Source organism: Muntiacus reevesi, chromosome 18 (genome assembly GCF_963930625.1).
Source record: "Muntiacus reevesi chromosome 18, mMunRee1.1, whole genome shotgun sequence".
NCBI classification, from domain to species: domain Eukaryota; kingdom Metazoa; phylum Chordata; class Mammalia; order Artiodactyla; family Cervidae; genus Muntiacus; species Muntiacus reevesi.
In genome coordinates this window covers 60,911,810-60,930,725 of record NC_089266.1, presented here as the reverse complement: position 1 = coordinate 60,930,725, position 18,916 = coordinate 60,911,810, and the positions used below count along the sequence as shown (strand labels likewise).

The window sequence follows — 18,916 nt, the reverse complement described above, 5'->3', positions numbered from 1 at the left end:
ATGTTTTGAAAGAACAGCATGTATATTATCTATGGTGAAACAGACCACCAGCCCAGGTGGGATGCATGAGTCAAGTGCTCGGGCCTGGTGCACTGGGAGGACCCTGAGGAGTCGGGTGGAGAGGGAGGTGGGAGGGAGGATCGGGATGGGGAATACGTGTAACTCTATGGCTGATTCATGTCAATGTATGACAAAACCCACTGAAATGTTGTGAAGTGATTGGCCTCCAACTAATAAAATAATTTAAAAAAAAAAAAAAAAACAGAGGAGCTTAAAAGTTTAGGATCAGTGTTACTTTAATTGTTTGGAGCTCTTTCTCTTCTGTAAGACTCTGCCGAGAACATTTTTTACTTATTTATTTCAACGACTGTATATGAGCATATTCAGCATGGGGATGGCAATACTATAAAAAACAGAAGTCACTTGATCCTTTCCCAAAGAGTAGGACTTACTTAGTTTTATGTAAGTAAAAATCGTAGTGCCATAAAAGATGGTGATTGACAGGAGATGGGAGGTACGAGTAGAGAAGGCATTTTGCTTCTCTGAAGTGGAAGTAATTTTCAGGATAGTGGACAGGATGGACGCATAGGACACAGATATTGTGATAAGAGACACCACTAGGGTGGAGCCAGCAAAAATGGATATTATGATTTCAATAGCATGTGTGTCAGTGCAGGATAGGGCTAAAACAGGGGATGCATCACAGAAAAAGTGATAGATTACACTAGAGTCACAGAAATGTAATTTGTTCAAACAAAGCACATTGACAAAGGTGTCCGTGAAGCCAGTCAAGAAGAATCCAATGACAAAAGGGCAGCAGTTCTAGTGGACATAACAACTGGGTGATGCAGTGGGTTGCAGATCACACAGCAATAATAGGCCATGGAGGAGAGAAGAACACATTCAGTGGCACCACGGAGACAAAGCAATTCATCTGGATGAAACAGTTCAGGTGTGAAATATACTTGTTGGAAGTCAGTAAGTTGTCTAAAGTTTTAGGGGTGAGGGCGGTTGAGAATCTTGAGGTCAAGAAATGACAGATGACTGAAGAAAAAATACTTGGGGGTGTGAAACTGGAGACCGAGGCAGATTATCAACATCATTCCTGCATTGCCCAGCACAGTGAACAGGTATATTAGGAGAAAGAGGGTGAAAAGGACCAGTCGGATCTCTTCAGAGTCTCTTAGTCCCATGAGGATGAAATCAGACACGTGAATGATATTCCTTCTGCCCATGGTGTTCAAATTCTCCAAACTGCTGAGCAATCAAAGTTGATTCTTAGCAGGAACTACTGCAAAAAAGATTTGTGCTTCTATGAACAACATGGCATATTTATATTAGCTTTTTCTGAAAAGGGATCATATTGGGGAGTGTGTCAGTTATGAAAAGAAAAAATGTTTACTTGATTGCTAAATATAGAAATGTGTATAAGTTGACATTTACACATAATATACTAAAAACTACTGTATTGGAAAATTAGAAATAGTCTTATAGTGTTCTAAACATTTCACTTTATTACAGCATTTAATTCCATTGAAAAAATTATACCATATACATTAATATTAGTCACATTTTTAGATTAAAAATGTACATAGAGAATTTATGTAATTTATCCAGTCAGAGCTAGTACGTGTTGTCTTAGTAATTCTATGAAGATAGATTGATCACAGAGTGTATGCCTATAGTACTAATTACTATTCATAATTAATTTCAGCAACTCTGACAAAAAAATGCTAGATATAAAACAATAATTAAATAATTGTTTCAATACATTATGCACAATTATTTTTTCCAATATGATTTAATACTAATGAAATATAAATTTCAACCTTTGGATTTCAGTAGGGTGTATTAAAAATCCTAGACCATATATTAGCATTAACTTCCAAAAAATATGTGTTTTCATAACTTGATATTCAAAACCAAATTTATACAAAAATTATATTTCTAAAATACATACATTCCTTGCAGACCTTGATTACATCAGTGTCATCTTTCACAGGCTCTGGGTAAGGTTAAATGATATCTGTATGCCTGTTTCTCTCATGTCCCTGTTTTATTTGAACCTAACTAAAACTTCCTGATTTTCAAAATAATACTTACCAGCAGCCAACGTTAGTGGAGGAACAAATATTTCCAGTATTATCTGACTAGAAGTAGGACAGTTTCCCTCATGAATAAAATATGAAGACCATTTCAACTGAGAATTTCTGTTACATAGTATTTTTGATTTTTTTTAATTTTAATTCTCTCATTTTGTTGCGTTCTGTGAGAAAAGTAAATCAACATAGAAATTTTGTTCAACCGTAGTTAAAATGTAAAATTTGTCAGGAAGTTGTGTCTCAAAGAGAATACCAGGGATCTAACTTTGTATGAATACTGAGTAGAATACACTTTACCTCTCATCCTGGAAGTTCCAGGGCACCTCATATACTGGGGATTGGTGGTTGTGCAACATCTGATCATCCGTATGGACAATTTCCATCAAAGATTGCTTTGCATGTCTCCAAGTACAAGAGTTCAAGGACTAAATGCAGCTGTGCTAAGTTTTGAAAAGCTGGTTGTGTTTTCCCTTAGGAGCCATACAATGAAGAGCCCAATGCTTTAGTTTTCCTTTGTGATAGTTTAAATTTATGCCAGTGGTGGTAGAGTAATCATTTCTAGAGAAATGGTCAATCTATGACTGTAACCATCAGGGATGGAAAGATACATTTTTTACAATGAAATTTCATAGTTATATCTTATATTTAAATATATGTGTGACACTATGCTAAGAGTAAATATGTCCATTAGATACAAAATGAAATCTCCAAATATGAAAAAGAAAATTCTTCCAGGGGTGATCAGAACTGATTTTTTAAGCTTTGCTGCTGCTATTGCGAAGTCGCTTCAGTCGTGTCCAACTTTGTGTGACTCCATAGACAGCAGCCCACCAGGTTCCTCTGTCCCTGGGATTCTCCAGGCAAGAATACTGGAGTGGGTTGCCATTGCCTTCTCCTGAAGTAGAATTGATACAGGAAGATTTACACACATTTACTATATACTTATTAATGAATTCGGACATCTGCATATATTCAAATGCCATCACCACATTTAAGGTTCTAAACCTAGCCATCAGCTCCAAAAATTCCCTTGTGTTCTTCTATGCATGTGTATGTGTTTTGTGGTAAAAAAAAAGAAAAAAAAAAAAGATTTCTAAAGATAACCACCACATACTAAAATATAGCATGTACAAAAAGAAAATGAGTATATAACAAAATTCAAAAGTGATATGAAGATAGTCAAACTCAAATTTTGGTGAATGTCTGAGCTATTTTTATTCATTAAATGCTTAATTGTATTATTCTCCATTTGCATACTTATACTATATAGTCAGTATCCATCTGCATTTTATAACTAAAATTTCATAATATAATGTGACCAATTTTATGCTAACCTTTCATAAATTCCATAATTATATGCCTTATGCATTGACTGATACCCCTTGACCAACTTTCCTCCAGAGTTCAGTTCAGTCGCTGAATCGTGCCTGACTCTTTGTGACCCCAAGTGCTGTAGCATGCCAGGCTTCCCTGTCCTTCACCATCAGCTGAAGTTTATTCAAACTCATGTCCACTGAGTTGGTGATGCCATCCAACCATCTCATCCTCTGTCATCCCCTTCTCACCCTGCCTTCAATGTTTCCTAGCACCAGGGTCTTTTCTAATGAGTAGGTTCTTCACATCAGGTGGTCAAAGTATTGGAGCTTCAGCTTCAGCATCAGTCCTTCCAATGAATATTCAGGAATTATTTTCTTTAGGATTAACTGGTTTGATCTCCTTGCAGTCCAAGAGACTCTTAAGAGTCTTTGCCAACACCACAGTTCAAAAACATTGATTATTTGGTTTTCAGCCTTCTTTATGGTCCAACTCTCATTCATATATGACTACTGGAAAAAAATAGCTTTGACTATACAAACCTTTGTCAGCAAAGTAATCTCTGCCCCTGCAGAAATGTTCATCAAATATTAAATATCTCACTGAGGATTATTTGCCCAATATGAAGAAGACTCTAAAAGGGTCTAAATCTGACTAAATATCAGATTACAATATTATTATAAAATTTCTGCTGATTCATGATAATGAAATCAATGTTTATGTAGATTTAAACGTGAATCCTACAAGAAAGTTTGCTCATATATCCAGAATTTCAGGTAATAATTTATTGGTGTTGATAAAGAAGCTACTTTTTTATGTGTTCTTTATTTGAGGCAGGGTAATTCTGTTCATCAAAAGATAGCACTTCTTTGTCTCCTGCTAAAACAGGAATCTTTAGAAATTAAAACGCCAGTGTAAACTTATTTGAGGACAGACAACTTAGGGAGTTAAGCCAACTGAGAAACTCTCAATTATTTTAAGTGTAAAGCCACCTCAATAACCATGGTGACTGCAAAATTAACAGAAGCAAGCTCTTCTTGCTCAGTAATGTCCCAACGTTGAAACTCATTTTGTTAAAGTTTATGCTTTAGAATAAAGTGTGTTAAAGATTATGCTTTCAGAATATTTATTTTTTATTTGACCATGACCATTTATTTTGTCATGTTGATACAAAGTCCTCATAAAACCGAGCTCCTCTGCTGAATTTATGATTAACATCTCTATCCAAAATGTTATTCCCTTCCTTGTCCAACACCTGTTCCCCACAAAGTTGAGGATTATCAAAGAAAAGAGGGATTGAAGCCCGGTAGGACCTGTGGGGCCCTCCCAGGTACAAATGTATTTTCTTGTCCTTAGTTTCCTCTTTGTAGAAAGAAGGTTTTCATCCTCCGTGAGCTTTCCTGAGTTCCGAAGGGCACATTCAAACAATAACTGTTTAGGTCAGTGAGTACACACGGAAAGAAACAATATTGTAGTAACGGGCCAGTGTCCTGCTTCCTCCACAAGGGAGGCACATAACAATGCATGTCCCTGAGATCTTCTATAGGAACTAAGGCCCCACTCAGGTGCAGGATGGTAACTTCAGGCGGAGCACAAGCTCGGGGACACCAGACTGGCTGGTACCAGAAAGCAAACTCCTGCAACACCACCCTGTGACCTCACCACCAACCAATCAGTGGAAGGTCAAGTATCCTGCAGAACTCCCTGCAAATTTTGCTATAAAATTTTTTTCTTGAAAACCATCTGGGAGCTTGGGTCTTTTGAACATGTGTGCATGTGTACTAACTCACTTCAGTCATGTCTGGCTCTGCAATGCAATGAAATGCAGCCTGCCGGCTCCTCTGCCCATCAGATTCTCCAGACAGGAATGCTGCAGTGGGTTGCCATGCCCTCCTCTAAGGGATCTTCCCCACCTAGAAATCGAATTCGCATCTCTTATGTTTCCTACATTGGCAGATGAGTTCTTTACCACTAGTCAGCTGGGAAGCCGCTTGAACATGAACACCACATCCTCCTTGCTTAACCTTAGAATAAAGCTTTCTTTGCTCCAAATAGAAACATATTTCATCAATACCTAACCAGTGGAATTCAATTACTTAAAATCACCTATACAATGCATAATTCTCTATACACTAATTTCAATGCCCTAACCACTAAGGAAAATGTGATTTGAAAATATATTTATAAATGAAAGATGTTGTGGTGATCCAAGGACAAAAGAGCAGATAAAGCCAAGGAAGGGCTTGGATTGCAGGAACAGAAACACCAGATCCTTATCGTCCTTCCCTCCCCCATGCTGTCACTATTAATGGATTTCAGGTCCTCCTGAGCAGCATAACCTGTGTCCCCTCCTACCCCATAGGAGGGGAGAAGACATTTGCCTTACTCTTCCCCACCCCCACCCAGTATACATGCCTTATCCAATCAGCAAATAACCTGCCAGACCCCTATCCTACTCCTTGTACCATGGGTATAAAAGTGGACTAAGGATCCCTGTTCAACTTCAGTTCTCCCTTGAGCTGGTCCACTGTTCTAACAGCATTTCCCACTCTAATAAACTTTATATCCCTCTTGCTCTGTCTCATGTCTAGAAGTTATTTTCCAACTCACGCCCAGACCATAACAGATGTCTTTGAAGCAATTTCTTAAATATAATTTTTAACAAAACTAACAGTTTTTGAGTGCTAATGTGCATGTGTACTCAGTTGCTAAGTCATGGCCAATTCTTTGGGATACCACAGACTGTAGCCTGCCAGGAATTCCTGTCCATGGAGTTCTCCAGCAAGAACACTGGAGTGGGTGGCCATTCCATTTTCTAGGGGATCTTCCCGACCTAGGGATCAAGCTCCGGTCTCCTGCAGTGCAGGCAGACTCTTTAAGCATCTGAGCCACCATCTCTATAGATACCTCCAAAATGCCTCAGGAATTGTGTATAGCCAGTGTTTTATTAATCTACACACACACACACACACACACACACACACACACACACACACACACACGTGTGTGCAGTTTATTCAATCTTTGAACTTAGGGAGTCACTTTGCATTTGTTAAGAAATGGAACTCTGTATTTTTTTAATATTCTCTACTTCATAAGATGAGGTTTCATAGGTAAATGATAAGAATTTTAACTGTCATGCAAAATGAATGCACACTACCAAGAGATTTCTCTGTATTACCCAATGTCCTCTTATCACTTGTGCTTACACCTCATGGAAATGAATAACTCTAACCCTAACCACTCCCTTCTGACCACAGATTTATAATTGCTTTTATTATTTCTCTATGCTTTCACTTCCTCTCAGCTAATCAGCAATTATTTTTTGTTAATAACATTTGTGTCATCATTTCTTAGTCTACCAATTTTCTACTTTTAAATTGTTGACGGTGGAGAAAACAGCATGTCAAAACTTATGAAACATCAACTTAATATTAGTTCAACATTTTGCCGTGTGATGGCATAATCACAAGTGGGGTTTAGCCACCATTCAGATGCTTTACAAATCTGTGCATGTCTGTGTCTGAATAATTTATGTACTGAAATGAACTCTTTCCATGGCGATTCAGGATTCTATATCAACAAATCAAATGATAATTCACCTCCTACATTTCTTGACTCTGTTACCATTTATTTTGTCTTATTCTTTTGGGGGTTACTCTACTAGTTTCCAAATTTCTGAGCCATTGAATGCCTGAAACACTTCAGGTTTGCTTTAATTGCAACATGTACAGATTTGTCATGGAAACAGTTTTTCAAATGCTTTCAGGAGACCATTTTTTACATCTTTGTTGCTCAAAATATAGATAAGCAGATTTAGCACTGGAATGACAATGGTATAGATTACAGATGCCACCTGTGCCTGTGTCAAGGAGGATGTGTTATCAGGCTACAAATACATGAAAAGCAGGGACACATAGAAGACAGTCACCCCCATGATGTGGGACACAGAGGTGGAAAATGCTTTCTGTCTGCCTGCTGCCGACCGGATCTGCAGGATGGCTGAAATGATGGCAATGTAGGTGACTGTGATGATGAAGAGAGATCTAAGAAGGGTGAAGCCAGCTAAAACAAAGATCACCATTTCTGTGTTGAATGCATCCATGCAGGACAGAGCTAGAAGAGCTGTGGTGTTGCAGAAAAAGTGATTGATGCTGGCATCACAGAATGCCAATGTGCTGATCACACAGATGGAGACCAGAGAAGTGGTGAAACTGATCATATAAGGGATGGCTCCCAACCACCTGCACACCTCCTGGGACATGACTACGGAATACAGTAAGGGGTTGCAGATAGCTACATAGTGGTCACAGGCCATGGACCCCAGAAGAAAGCACTCACTACACACTAAACCCACAAAAAAAGTACATTTGAACAAAGCAGTCAATGAAGGAGATGTTTTTCTGAATTGACTGGAGATTTACCAGTGCCTTGGGTGTTACAGTAGAGGATAAAATATATCAATGAACACTAAATTGATAAGGAAAAAGTACATAGGTGTGTGGAGCTGAGAGTCGATTCTGATTAACAGAATTAGTCCAAGATTCCTCCAAACAGTGAAGAGACAAATAAAAAGAAACATCATGAAGATGCTGACTTGTAGCTTAGGGTGATGTGCAAATCCGTGGAGGATGAAGAACATTACCTCCATGAAATTGTTCCCAGCCATTTCTGTCAACTCAGACCCTTGACTTCTATGCTGAAAAATGATAAGAAAAGTTAGAGGAAATTCAAGTCCAAAGGCATGATGAGCAGCACTGACCTAGATTCCCATAATGAGAGAGTAACTGATGGTAAGCAGATATTAAGTGACTTCAAGTTAATTGAGAATTTGTACATGATTTAAATTAAAATAAAATAGAACTAACAAACCGTATTCAAAAATTCCAAGTTCACATTCATTGGAATTGGTTACACTCTTTAAAAAAAATCTATCTGGATTGCTTTTTAAAGAAATTTCTCTAGATAGTTCCTCTTCCCTTATCTATTACTGGGACCCAATTCATATACTTAAAAACTTACATACTGTAATTGATTATGTATTATTCTTAGAAAACATGAAGCTCAGCTGGAAATTTAAATTTTAAAATGTAATGATACCTTGTGTGGCAGTCATAAGATTTTAACAGTCAATAACTACTTTACAGGGTTGTTTTAGGTGCTTAACGAGATCTTCAGTGGGCATATCTAATAGTTCCTTGGACTCAATAAGGCTTGCTAAATTTTGTAAATATATATGTATATGATTTATAAAATATATATTTTACAAAATATTATGTATAAACATATGCATATATTTACATATAGTAAGTGAGATGTTTTATATATATATATATATATATATATATATATATATACACACACACACACACATATATATATGCATAATATGGAGAAGGGCATGGCAACCACTCCAGCATTCTTGCCTGGAGAATCCCATGGACAGAGGACCCTGGTGAGCTAGAGTCCATGGGGTCACAAAGATTTGGACACAACTGAGTGATTTGTGTGTGTTCCCTAATATGCTCTCCCAATTTGTGAACTTTCAGAGATGCAAATGTGAGTTCACATGTTCAATCACATGTCAGCTTACATGTCTGGCATACACCGTCCATCCTCTGCAATTGATTGTTCTTCTGTGTATATCACTGTGCATTGCTGTGTGGAGTACAGTAGTGCAGGTTCTGTATTTCAAGTGCAGGTTGGGCGGAAGCAACCATAAAGGCAACAGTGATATAGCTGGCACTGCTCAGAAGAGATTCAGGAAATGGTAAGGGGATTTTATTTATTTGAGGAGACACTGTTAGTTTTTTGAGGCTCAGAACTCAAATGTAGAATGGTGCATGAAAGCTGCAGCAGCTGTTCAGAATACAATCCATTGCCAGCCTGTCATCTATGACAAGAATAAAAGAGCTACTACTCAGACACCTCTGGATCAATTTTTCAAGAGGGTATTAATGGATAGAACTGAATCTGGCAAGGAACAAGAACCTGTGCATCAGCGTCAAGCCTGAGGACATCGCAGCTTGCCCTGTTACTATCGCTGACAGTCTTCAGCTCTGCCATCTCCCAGGTCCTCTCTTCCCTTCAATCGGTAACTTTTCTTGCCTGTTCACTCAGTGCCGGCCCCTGTATGCCAGCTGTTGTTCTGTAGTACTGCACTTTTCAAGGTACTATACTGTAAGGTTAAAAATATTTCCTTTCTCTTTTGTGTTTGTTTTTTATGCATTAGTTGTGCAAAAATTATTATAAACCTACTACAGGACAAAACTATATAGTTGATTGTGTTACCTGGGTACCTAGGCTAACTTTGTTGGACTTAAAGAACAAACTGGACTTACCAGTGTGCTCTAGGAACAGAATTCATTCATATATAGGGGACTTATATATTAATATAAAAGGAAAGAAACATCCTGCTTATTTTACATGTTAATACTAAAATTCTCTATATTTTTTTCCTATCACATACCCTTCTTTCTATTGGTGAACATCTCTAAATGCGAAACATAGTCTATGATGCAGCCAAATTGTTTTGCCTCTGTGGTTTATTTTCAACATGAAACACTTGGTTACAACATCAGGCAATAACTAATTCATTGCCAATAACAGGATTCAACTCAATAATATGATGCAAAGAAGCCTACAAATGGTAAAATGAATATGATTTGTTATATTTAAAACAGAAAATTAAAATATACAGTGATTTAACTAAAAATCAAATAACTTATTTGCTAGTTATATTGACATAAACATAATAAATAAGTAAAACTGAAACTGGTGTGATATTAATGTGGTTTATTTCAGACATGTGGCACTCTGTTTGAGTAACCCAAAGGAATCTGTCTTATAAAATATACTTAATCCCTTAGTATCTCTCAAGCTCACAGTGCTCCTATTTATTTATCCATTCATTCCTTTATTTAGTATTTAGTCAGTGAAGACATTTTGTCTTGGCTGTCATTAAAGGCACTTTTCTCAAAAGTTGCTGGAAGGTGCAGGTATATAAAAATAAAAACTGTTTCATTGTGGGAAACACACATGTGGAAAATGTGGAGTCACTCAGTTGTTTCTGACTCTTTGCAACCCCATGGACTGTAGCCTACTACGCTTCTCCATCCTTGGGATTTTCCAGGCAAGAGTACTGGAGTCAGTTGCCATTTAACTATGCAATAATGAAAAGAAAAGGATGATACAATTAGACTTACCTGAGATTTACTCTTCAAAAGGAAACTCCCTTTTCTTTCATGACTCTTCCTCCTTTTTTCACGTTTATGATCAAGCAACAGGAAGAGAAAATATTGTGTAATACTTGCAAAATCCATCACAATTTTTGACACATAACTATATTTGCCCCATCTATAATTCTGAACTCTATGAATTCCCAATAAGATGTCTTGTATATGTGGCTATTTTAGCTGCTGCTGTGTCTGTTATCACAGAGCTCTATTTCTAACATAATGGGTCCCTAATGATATCAGGAAGTTGATGGGGAAAATGGTGGTGGTTTTGATGATGATTATGGAAAATATGTATATCACCTTCCAATGACAGGATAAAATAAGAACCAAATTAGCAAAGTAATTGTTTATTTGCATGTATCTTCTCAAGAATTCAAATATATCTTTTAGCTCAAATTTAGATTTGTATTCAGAATTAATTTTGTCCTCAGTGTTTTTATAAAGCAGTCTCATGATAAAAGATTGTCTTCAGAAATCTATTATTAAACTGTCTTTTATACCAGAATTTCTTTTTAAACTCACAAATATATATCATAAAAGAATTGGTCAATTAGCACCTTTGATCTCTTGAGATTTGTACTTTAATTGTACCCAAGTTTTATTTTTTTTTTTTTTGCATTTGCATGGGATATATCTGCAGTGAAAATGTTTGGAAATAAATAGTCCTTACTCATGTGTATTTGTTTAAATGTCCATAGTCATACTGAAAAATGCAATTTAATATAGTCTTCAAAATTATGTTTATTTTTATATTATGTATTTAAATTATTAAATATTATATTTATAAATTTGTTTTTATTATTACATTTTAGACTTTCTATTATTAAATTATTGTGTATTATAAAACATTATATTTTATATCATTTATATTATATAAATATATATATATATATAACACCTTTTCTAAAATATTATGAAATGTATATGAGACACATGGTATTAGAAAATATCAGATAACTACTGCCCCTTTCTAAGCTTCCCAGGTAACTCTCCCAGCAAAGTGAGTCTTCCTATCTACTGATTTAACATTGAAATCATGTTAACACTTGTGTTAATAAATCATGTATGCCTTTTTTAATGCAGCCATTCAGTGATTTCTAATTGACTTGCTCCATGGTATGTACACAAAATAATTGGCTGAAAATAAGTATGCCACCTAGAAAAATAAACACAAAATCTTAAGCAAAATTAAAATTTGTGTTCTGAGTTTGATGCTCAGCAGTAAGGTCAGTACTTTGAAAAAAAATTAATTATATTATTATTGTTTCTTCATTTTCTAAGCAGCTTGGTAGGACACACTCTATAAAGATTCTAGGTTAGTAGATCTGTGACAGACCCACAAAAGTGAAATTTTTAAAGTGTCTCAGCTCTATGGATTCTTTCAAAATACTAGCTTAGGAGGATCTCACAGATTTGTCTAATTGTTGGTTTCCAATTGGTATCATTATATTTTGTTATTTTACTTACTTTTAGAAGGGATTTAGTATTACAATGATGAAGCATGACAGATTTTTCTGGGGAAGAAAAAAACACACCTCTAATTCTACTTGTCACACTAGAGATTTAAAAAGAGAAATAAAATCCATTACACATGGGCCATATCAGTTAAAGGTGGTCAGCATATTAAGATATTAGGAAGAAAGAAATGGCACTGCATCCCCCCTGCCACTATGTGTCTTGAAAAACTTAAACTTTGAAATATTTGGGCTGTTGGTGAAATCATTAAGGGGACGTAAACCCGAGGCTTCTCTAATAAGGCGGGTGCTGAATCTCTCAGTTATGTGACTTGCCAATTCTTTCCCCTGGGTATCTGCCTTACTGAGGGACTGAACTCATGCCCCTTGAATCACCTGAACTATCAGGAGGATTCTTTACCACTGCACTACCTGGGAAGCCTCTCTCTGATTGAAGAGCACTAAGGAAAAGTGAGAGAAAATCAGAAGACATCTTGAGCAGTTAGAATGACCTGAACAAACATAAGAATTTGCAAGTGTAATCAACAAGTTCAATTAAATGAAGCTAAATGAAGTAATTATCCATGTGGAGAAAAGGGAGATAGAGCTGAGAAGGTTGAAAAAATTCACACAATGACATTTTCTGAGTCACCTTGACACTCAGTTCATCCCAGTCCATCTTCTCCTTACCCCTCCATCAGAATCTCACTTTCACTTTCCACACCTGTAGACACACTGAGTACCATTTGGGCTCCAACCATGTCTTATCCGCATTCCCGGGAAATCTCAGACTTCACCACTGCAGACCAATCACCTGTCCAGGCTGGGGAAAAAAAAACAACAACCATCTATTTCTGTCCTGTCTGGTTGCTTAGGGTGAACTCTGATTTTCACTGCAGGAACCATAGTGATGGATGAGAGAAATCAGAGTGCTGGAATGACCTTCATCCTCTTGGGCTTCTCAGAATATCCACAGCTCCAGGTGCCCCTCTTCTTGATCTTCTTTGCCGTCTATACAGTCTCTGTGCTGGGAAGCCTGGGTATGATTGTGATCATCAGAATCAAGCCCAAACTTCACACCCCCATGTACTTCTTTCTCAGCCATCTCTCCTTTCTTGATTTTTGTTACTCTTATGTAACCACACCCAAACTCTTAGAGATCTTCATTGTGGATGTAAGGATCATCTCCTACATGGGTTGCATGATGCAATTCTTCTTTGGTTGCACACTTGTGATTACAGAAATGTTCATGCTAGGAGTGATGGCCTATGACCAATTTGTGGCTGTTTGTAACCCCTGCTCTACACAGCTGTGTGTCTCTTAAGCTCTGCAGCCTCCTGGTAGCTGGAACCTACACATGGGGTGGAATGTGCTCCTTGACAATCACGTGTTCTCCTTTGGAGCTGTCTTTCTGTGGTTCTAATGTCATATATCACTTTGGCTGTGAGTATTCTGCATCATCTCTGCCTCTTGCTCTGACTCTTACTTCAGTCAGATGACATGTTTTATCATTTCTACTCTCAATGAAGTGTGTCACCTCCTGATTATTCTTGCTTCTTATGTTTTCATAGTTGTCACAATCATCAAGATGCCTTCAGCCGGTGGAGTCCAGAAAGCCTTCTCCACCTGTGCCTCCAACCTGACTGCCATCACCATTTTCCATGGGGTCATCCTTCTTCTCTAATATGTACCCAATTCCAGAAGCTCATGTCTCTTCATCAAAGTAGCCACTGAGCTTTTCACATTAGTGATCCCCATGCTAAATCCCCTATCTACAGCCTTAGAAATAATGATGTGAAGGAGACCATCAGAAAATTAGCCAACACCAAAATCTTTTCTCACCCAATGTAATTTTGAGTGAGAAGAGAGATAAAGGAAAGCACTTTCTTAAGTGTGCTTTATACAGTGTGCTGATGGTTATTACATTTTTCTTCAAACATGTGCTTATTTGCTCATTCGTGTCCTACCCTTTGCAGCTCCATGGACTGCAGTCCACTAGGCTTCTCTGTCCATGGAGACTCTCCAGCCAAGAATAGTGAAGTGGGTTGCCTTGCCCTCCTCCAGGAGATCTTCGCAATCCAGGGATGGAACCCATGTCTTCCTCAGTGCATGTGGATTCTTCAGTAACTGAGCCACAGTGGGATACAATCATTTGAGGGGGAAAAAAAAAAAAAATATATATATATATATAAATATATATATATATATATATATACACACATACACATATATATGATATCTATCATATAACTCACATAAATTTAATGTGATTTTTAAACTTCACTGTTCTTTTAAAATATCACCTTCAGTTTAAAAGAAAAAAAAAGTAAACTTCTGCACATGTCTCACTTTCAGAGTGACATAGGCTAAATAATGATCATCTAATGTTGTCCATGGGCTTTCTTGGTGGCTCAGATGGTAAAGAATCTCCTTGCAATATGGAGACTTGGATTCTTTCCCTGGGTTAGGAAGATCCACTAGAAGAGGGCATGACAACCCAATCCAATATTCTTGCCTGGAAAATCCCCATGGACAGAGGAATTACAGTCCATGGTGGACTACAGTCCATGGGGTCACAAAGAATCGGATAACACTGAGCAACAAAGCACAGCACAGCAAAAGGCTGTCCACACCCCAAAATCCTCAGAATTTGCAAAGGATTTCTGTTCCATGCCTCCTTTCTTTTCTTCTTTCTTTCTTTTTCCTTTTTCTCGTCCTTTTCTTTCTCTTTTTCTCTCTCTCAAATTATGGAATGTGATAAACAGGTAGACAAGTAATTCTGTATAATCATCCTGTATGCTACTTTCTCCAAGAAATTAAAGACATTATCAGCTCTTTGCATCATTTCTGTAAGCATTTTTTGAGTCACTGTGCCTCTCTGATGCCTCTAGGAGCAAACTTCATTGCTGTGTTCAAAACTTTTTCTTCTAACCGGAGAATAGGTTATGAGAATATAAAACTTAACTTTGCCACTTTTGAAATTTATTTTAATAAAATTTTAGAGTGCATGCCCTTATGTCTGGCTAATTTGGCTTAGCAAATCAAGGTGAAAATACAGCCTTCAGAATGGGAGAAAATAATAGAAAATGAAGAAATAGACAAAGGATTAATCTCAAAAATATACAAGCAACTCCTGAAGCTCAATTCCAGAAAAATAAATGACCCAATCAAAAAATGGGCCAAAGATCTAAACAGACATTTCTCCAAAGAAGACATACATACGGCTAACAAGCACAAGAAAAGATGCTCAACATCACTCATTATCAGAGAAATGCAAATCAAAACCACAATGAGGTACCATTATATACCAGTCAGAATGGCTGCTATCCAGAAGTCTACAAACAATAAATGCTGGAGAGGGTGTGAAGAAAAGGAAACCCTCTTACCCTTTTGGAGGGAATGCAAACTAGTACAGCCACTATGGAAAACAGTGTGGAGATTCCTTAAAAAACTGGAAATAGAACTGCCATATGACCCAGCAATCCCACTTCTGGGCATACATACCAAGGAAATCAGACTGAATGAGATACGTGCACCCCAATGTTCATCATAGCACTGTTTATAATAGCCAGGACATGGAAGCAACCTAGATGCCCATCAGCAGATGAGTGGATAAGGAATCTATGGTACATATATACCGTGGAATATTTTTCAGCCATTAAAAAGAATTCCTTTGAATCAGTTCTATTGAGATGGATGAAACTGGAGCCCATTATACAGAGTGAAGTAAGCCAGAAAGATAAATACCGATACAGTATACTAATGCATATACATGGAATTTAAAAAATGGTAATAACCCTGTATGCAAAACAGAAAAAGAGACACAGATGTACAGAACAGACTTTGGGACTCTGTGGGAGAAGGCGAGGGTGGGATGCTCTGAGAGAATAGCATTGAAACAAGTAAACTATCAAGTGTGAAACAGATCACCAGCCCAGGTTGGATGTATGAGACAAGTGCCCAGGGCTGATGCACTGGGAATACCCAGAGGGACGTGATGGAGAGGGAGGTGGGAGATGGGTTCAGGATGGGGAACACATGTAAATCCATGGCTGATTCATGTCAATATGTGGCAAAAACCACTATAATATCGTAAAGTAATTAGCCTCCAAATAATAAAAATAAATGAATGTAAGCCTGTAATGCTATGAACCTTCCCCTTAGCACTGCTTTTACAGTGTCCCATAGGTTTTGGGTTGTTGTGTTTTCATTTTCATTCATTTCTTTACATATCTTGATTTCTTTTTTGATTTCTTCTATGATTTGTTGGTTATTCAGAAGCGTGTTATTTAGCCTCCATATGTTGGAATTTTTAACAGTTTTTTTCCTGTAATTGAGATCTAATCTTACTGCACTGTGGTCAGAAAAGATGACTGGAATGATTTCAATTTTTCTGAATTTTCCAAGACCAGATTTATGGCCCAGGATGTGATCTATTCTGGAGAAGGTTCCATGTGCACTTGAGAAAAAGGTGAAATTGATTGTTTTGGGGTGACATGTCCTATAGATATCAATTATATCTAGCTGGTCCATTGTATCATTTAAGGTTTGTGTTTCCTTGTTGATTTTCTGTTTAGTTCATCTATCCATAGTTGTGAGTGGGGTATTAAAGTCTCCCACTATTATCGTGTTACTATTAATTTCCTCTTTCATACTCGTTAGCGTTTGCCGTACATATTGTGGTGCTCCTATGTTGGGTGCATATATATTTATAATTGTTATATCTTCTTCTTGGATTGATCTCTATGGCTGATTCGTGTCAATGTATGACAAAACCCACTGAAATGTTGTGAAGTAATTGGCCTCCAACTAATAAAATTTAAAAAAAAGAAAAAGAATAAAAAAGAAAAAAAGAAAATAAATGGAGAGAAAAGAATTTTAAGTGATTTTAAGTTAAAATTAAAACTTTGGTTTTTTCCTCTTCCCTATTGAAGTATTATTGATTTACAGTGCTATAATAATTTTAGATGCATAACATAGTGATTCATTCTTTTTTTAAGATTATACACTATTCAAACTCAGTGGATAAAGATCCTGCCCGCAATGCAGGAGATGTCTGAGATATGTGTTTGATTCCTGCGTGGGGAAGATCCTCTGGAGGAGGGCATGGCAACCCAAACCCCTGGACAGAGGAGCCTGGTGGGCTACAGCCCATGGATTTGCAGAGAGCTGGACACGACTGAAATGACTGAGCACAGCACAGCACACAAAGGATAATAGCTAAAACTTGCGGTGCTATACAATGGTATCCTTGTTGCTTATTTTTTCATACAGAGTATTTTGTAGACTTAACAGTCCTGAATTGCTCCTTTGCCTTTCCTCTATATATAAACTCTGCAAATAACTTTTGTTGGAGAGAATTAGAGAAGAGGGAAACCTTGTGCATTGTGGATGGGAATATAAATTGATATAGCCAATTGCATACTTTATTTTTTGAGGGGTTCCAAAATCACTGCAGATGGTGATTGCAGCCATGAATTTAAAAGATGCTTACTCCTTGGAAGGAAAATTATGACCAACCTAGACAGCATATTGAAAAACAGAGACTACTTGCCAACAAAGGTGCATCTGGTCAAGGCTATGGTTTTTCCAGGGGTCATGTATGGATGTGAGAGTTGGACTAGAAAGAAAGCTGAGCACAGAAGAACTGATGCTTTTGGATTGTGGTATTGGAGAAAACTCTTGAGAGTCCCTTGAACTGCAAGGAGATCCAACCAGTCCATCCTGAGAGAGATCAGTCCTGGGTGTCCACTGGAAGGACTGGTGTTAAAGCTGAAACTCCAATACTTTGGCCACCTGATGCGAAGAGTTGACTCATTTGAAAAGACCCTGATGCTGGGAAAGATTGAGGGTGGGCGGAGAAGGGGATGACAGAGGATGAGATGGTTGGATGGCATCATCGACTCAATGGACTTGAGTTTGGGCAGACTCCAGGAGTTTGTGATGGACAGGGAGGCCTGGGGTGCTGTGGTTCATGGGGTCAGAAAGAGTTGGACACGTCTGAGCGACTGAACTGAACTGAACTGACTGAATTACATACTGTATGGAAAACAGTATGGAGTTTTGCACACACACACACAAACATACACAAAAGCTAAATATAAAACTATCATATGATCCAGCAATTTCACTCCTGGTTATTTCATCTTTTTTATCTTTAATGGAAATGCTGCATGAACATTCTTACACAAGAATGTGCTGCATTGCACATGAGGACTCATTGTGTGAGGTTTGCCCTATCTCTGAGTGTTCCAGATCAAAGGGTGCTTTTTTTCTGATCTTTTGCTAGGTACCATCAAACAATTTTCCAAAATAGATAGATTAGTTTAAATTCCAACTATATTGCTTGTGGATTCTAATTATTGCCCATTCTTGTCAACATTTAATACTGTCATAGCAAATATTTCAATATTTTCAGGTTGGTGGGTGAGTAGGGGTACTTCATTTTGGTTTTGAATTCAATTCCACTTTACTAATGTGGTTGAATTCCTATAATTTAGTTATTAGTCATTTGACTTATCTTACTTCTTTGTGAAGGGCCTATTCAGGTTTTTTTCTAACCTATTTTTATATTAGGTTGCTAATATTTTATTATGATATATGTATTTCATTATGCATTCTAAATAAAAATCCTTTGATGTGTGTATCATGAATATTTTTTCCTAGATTGTGGCTGGTCTGTTCACTCGCTTGGTGATGTACTTAGGTGTACACATTCCCTTATGTTTAATGAATCAATGTTTATCAAACTGTTTCTTTACACAGTGAAGTGCTTTTAATGTTTTATTTAATATCCACTTCTTACCTA

At 37.3% G+C, this 18,916-nt stretch overlaps 2 pseudogenes; both read right to left on the bottom strand.

The window, feature by feature from the left end:
• Nucleotides 1-291: 291 nt before the first annotated feature.
• On the bottom strand, nt 292-1,235 carry LOC136150212 (olfactory receptor 8H1-like; annotated as a pseudogene).
• Nucleotides 1,236-7,155: 5,920 nt separating this feature from the next.
• Nucleotides 7,156-8,085, bottom strand: LOC136148987 (olfactory receptor 8I2-like; annotated as a pseudogene).
• Nucleotides 8,086-18,916: the final 10,831 nt, after the last annotated feature.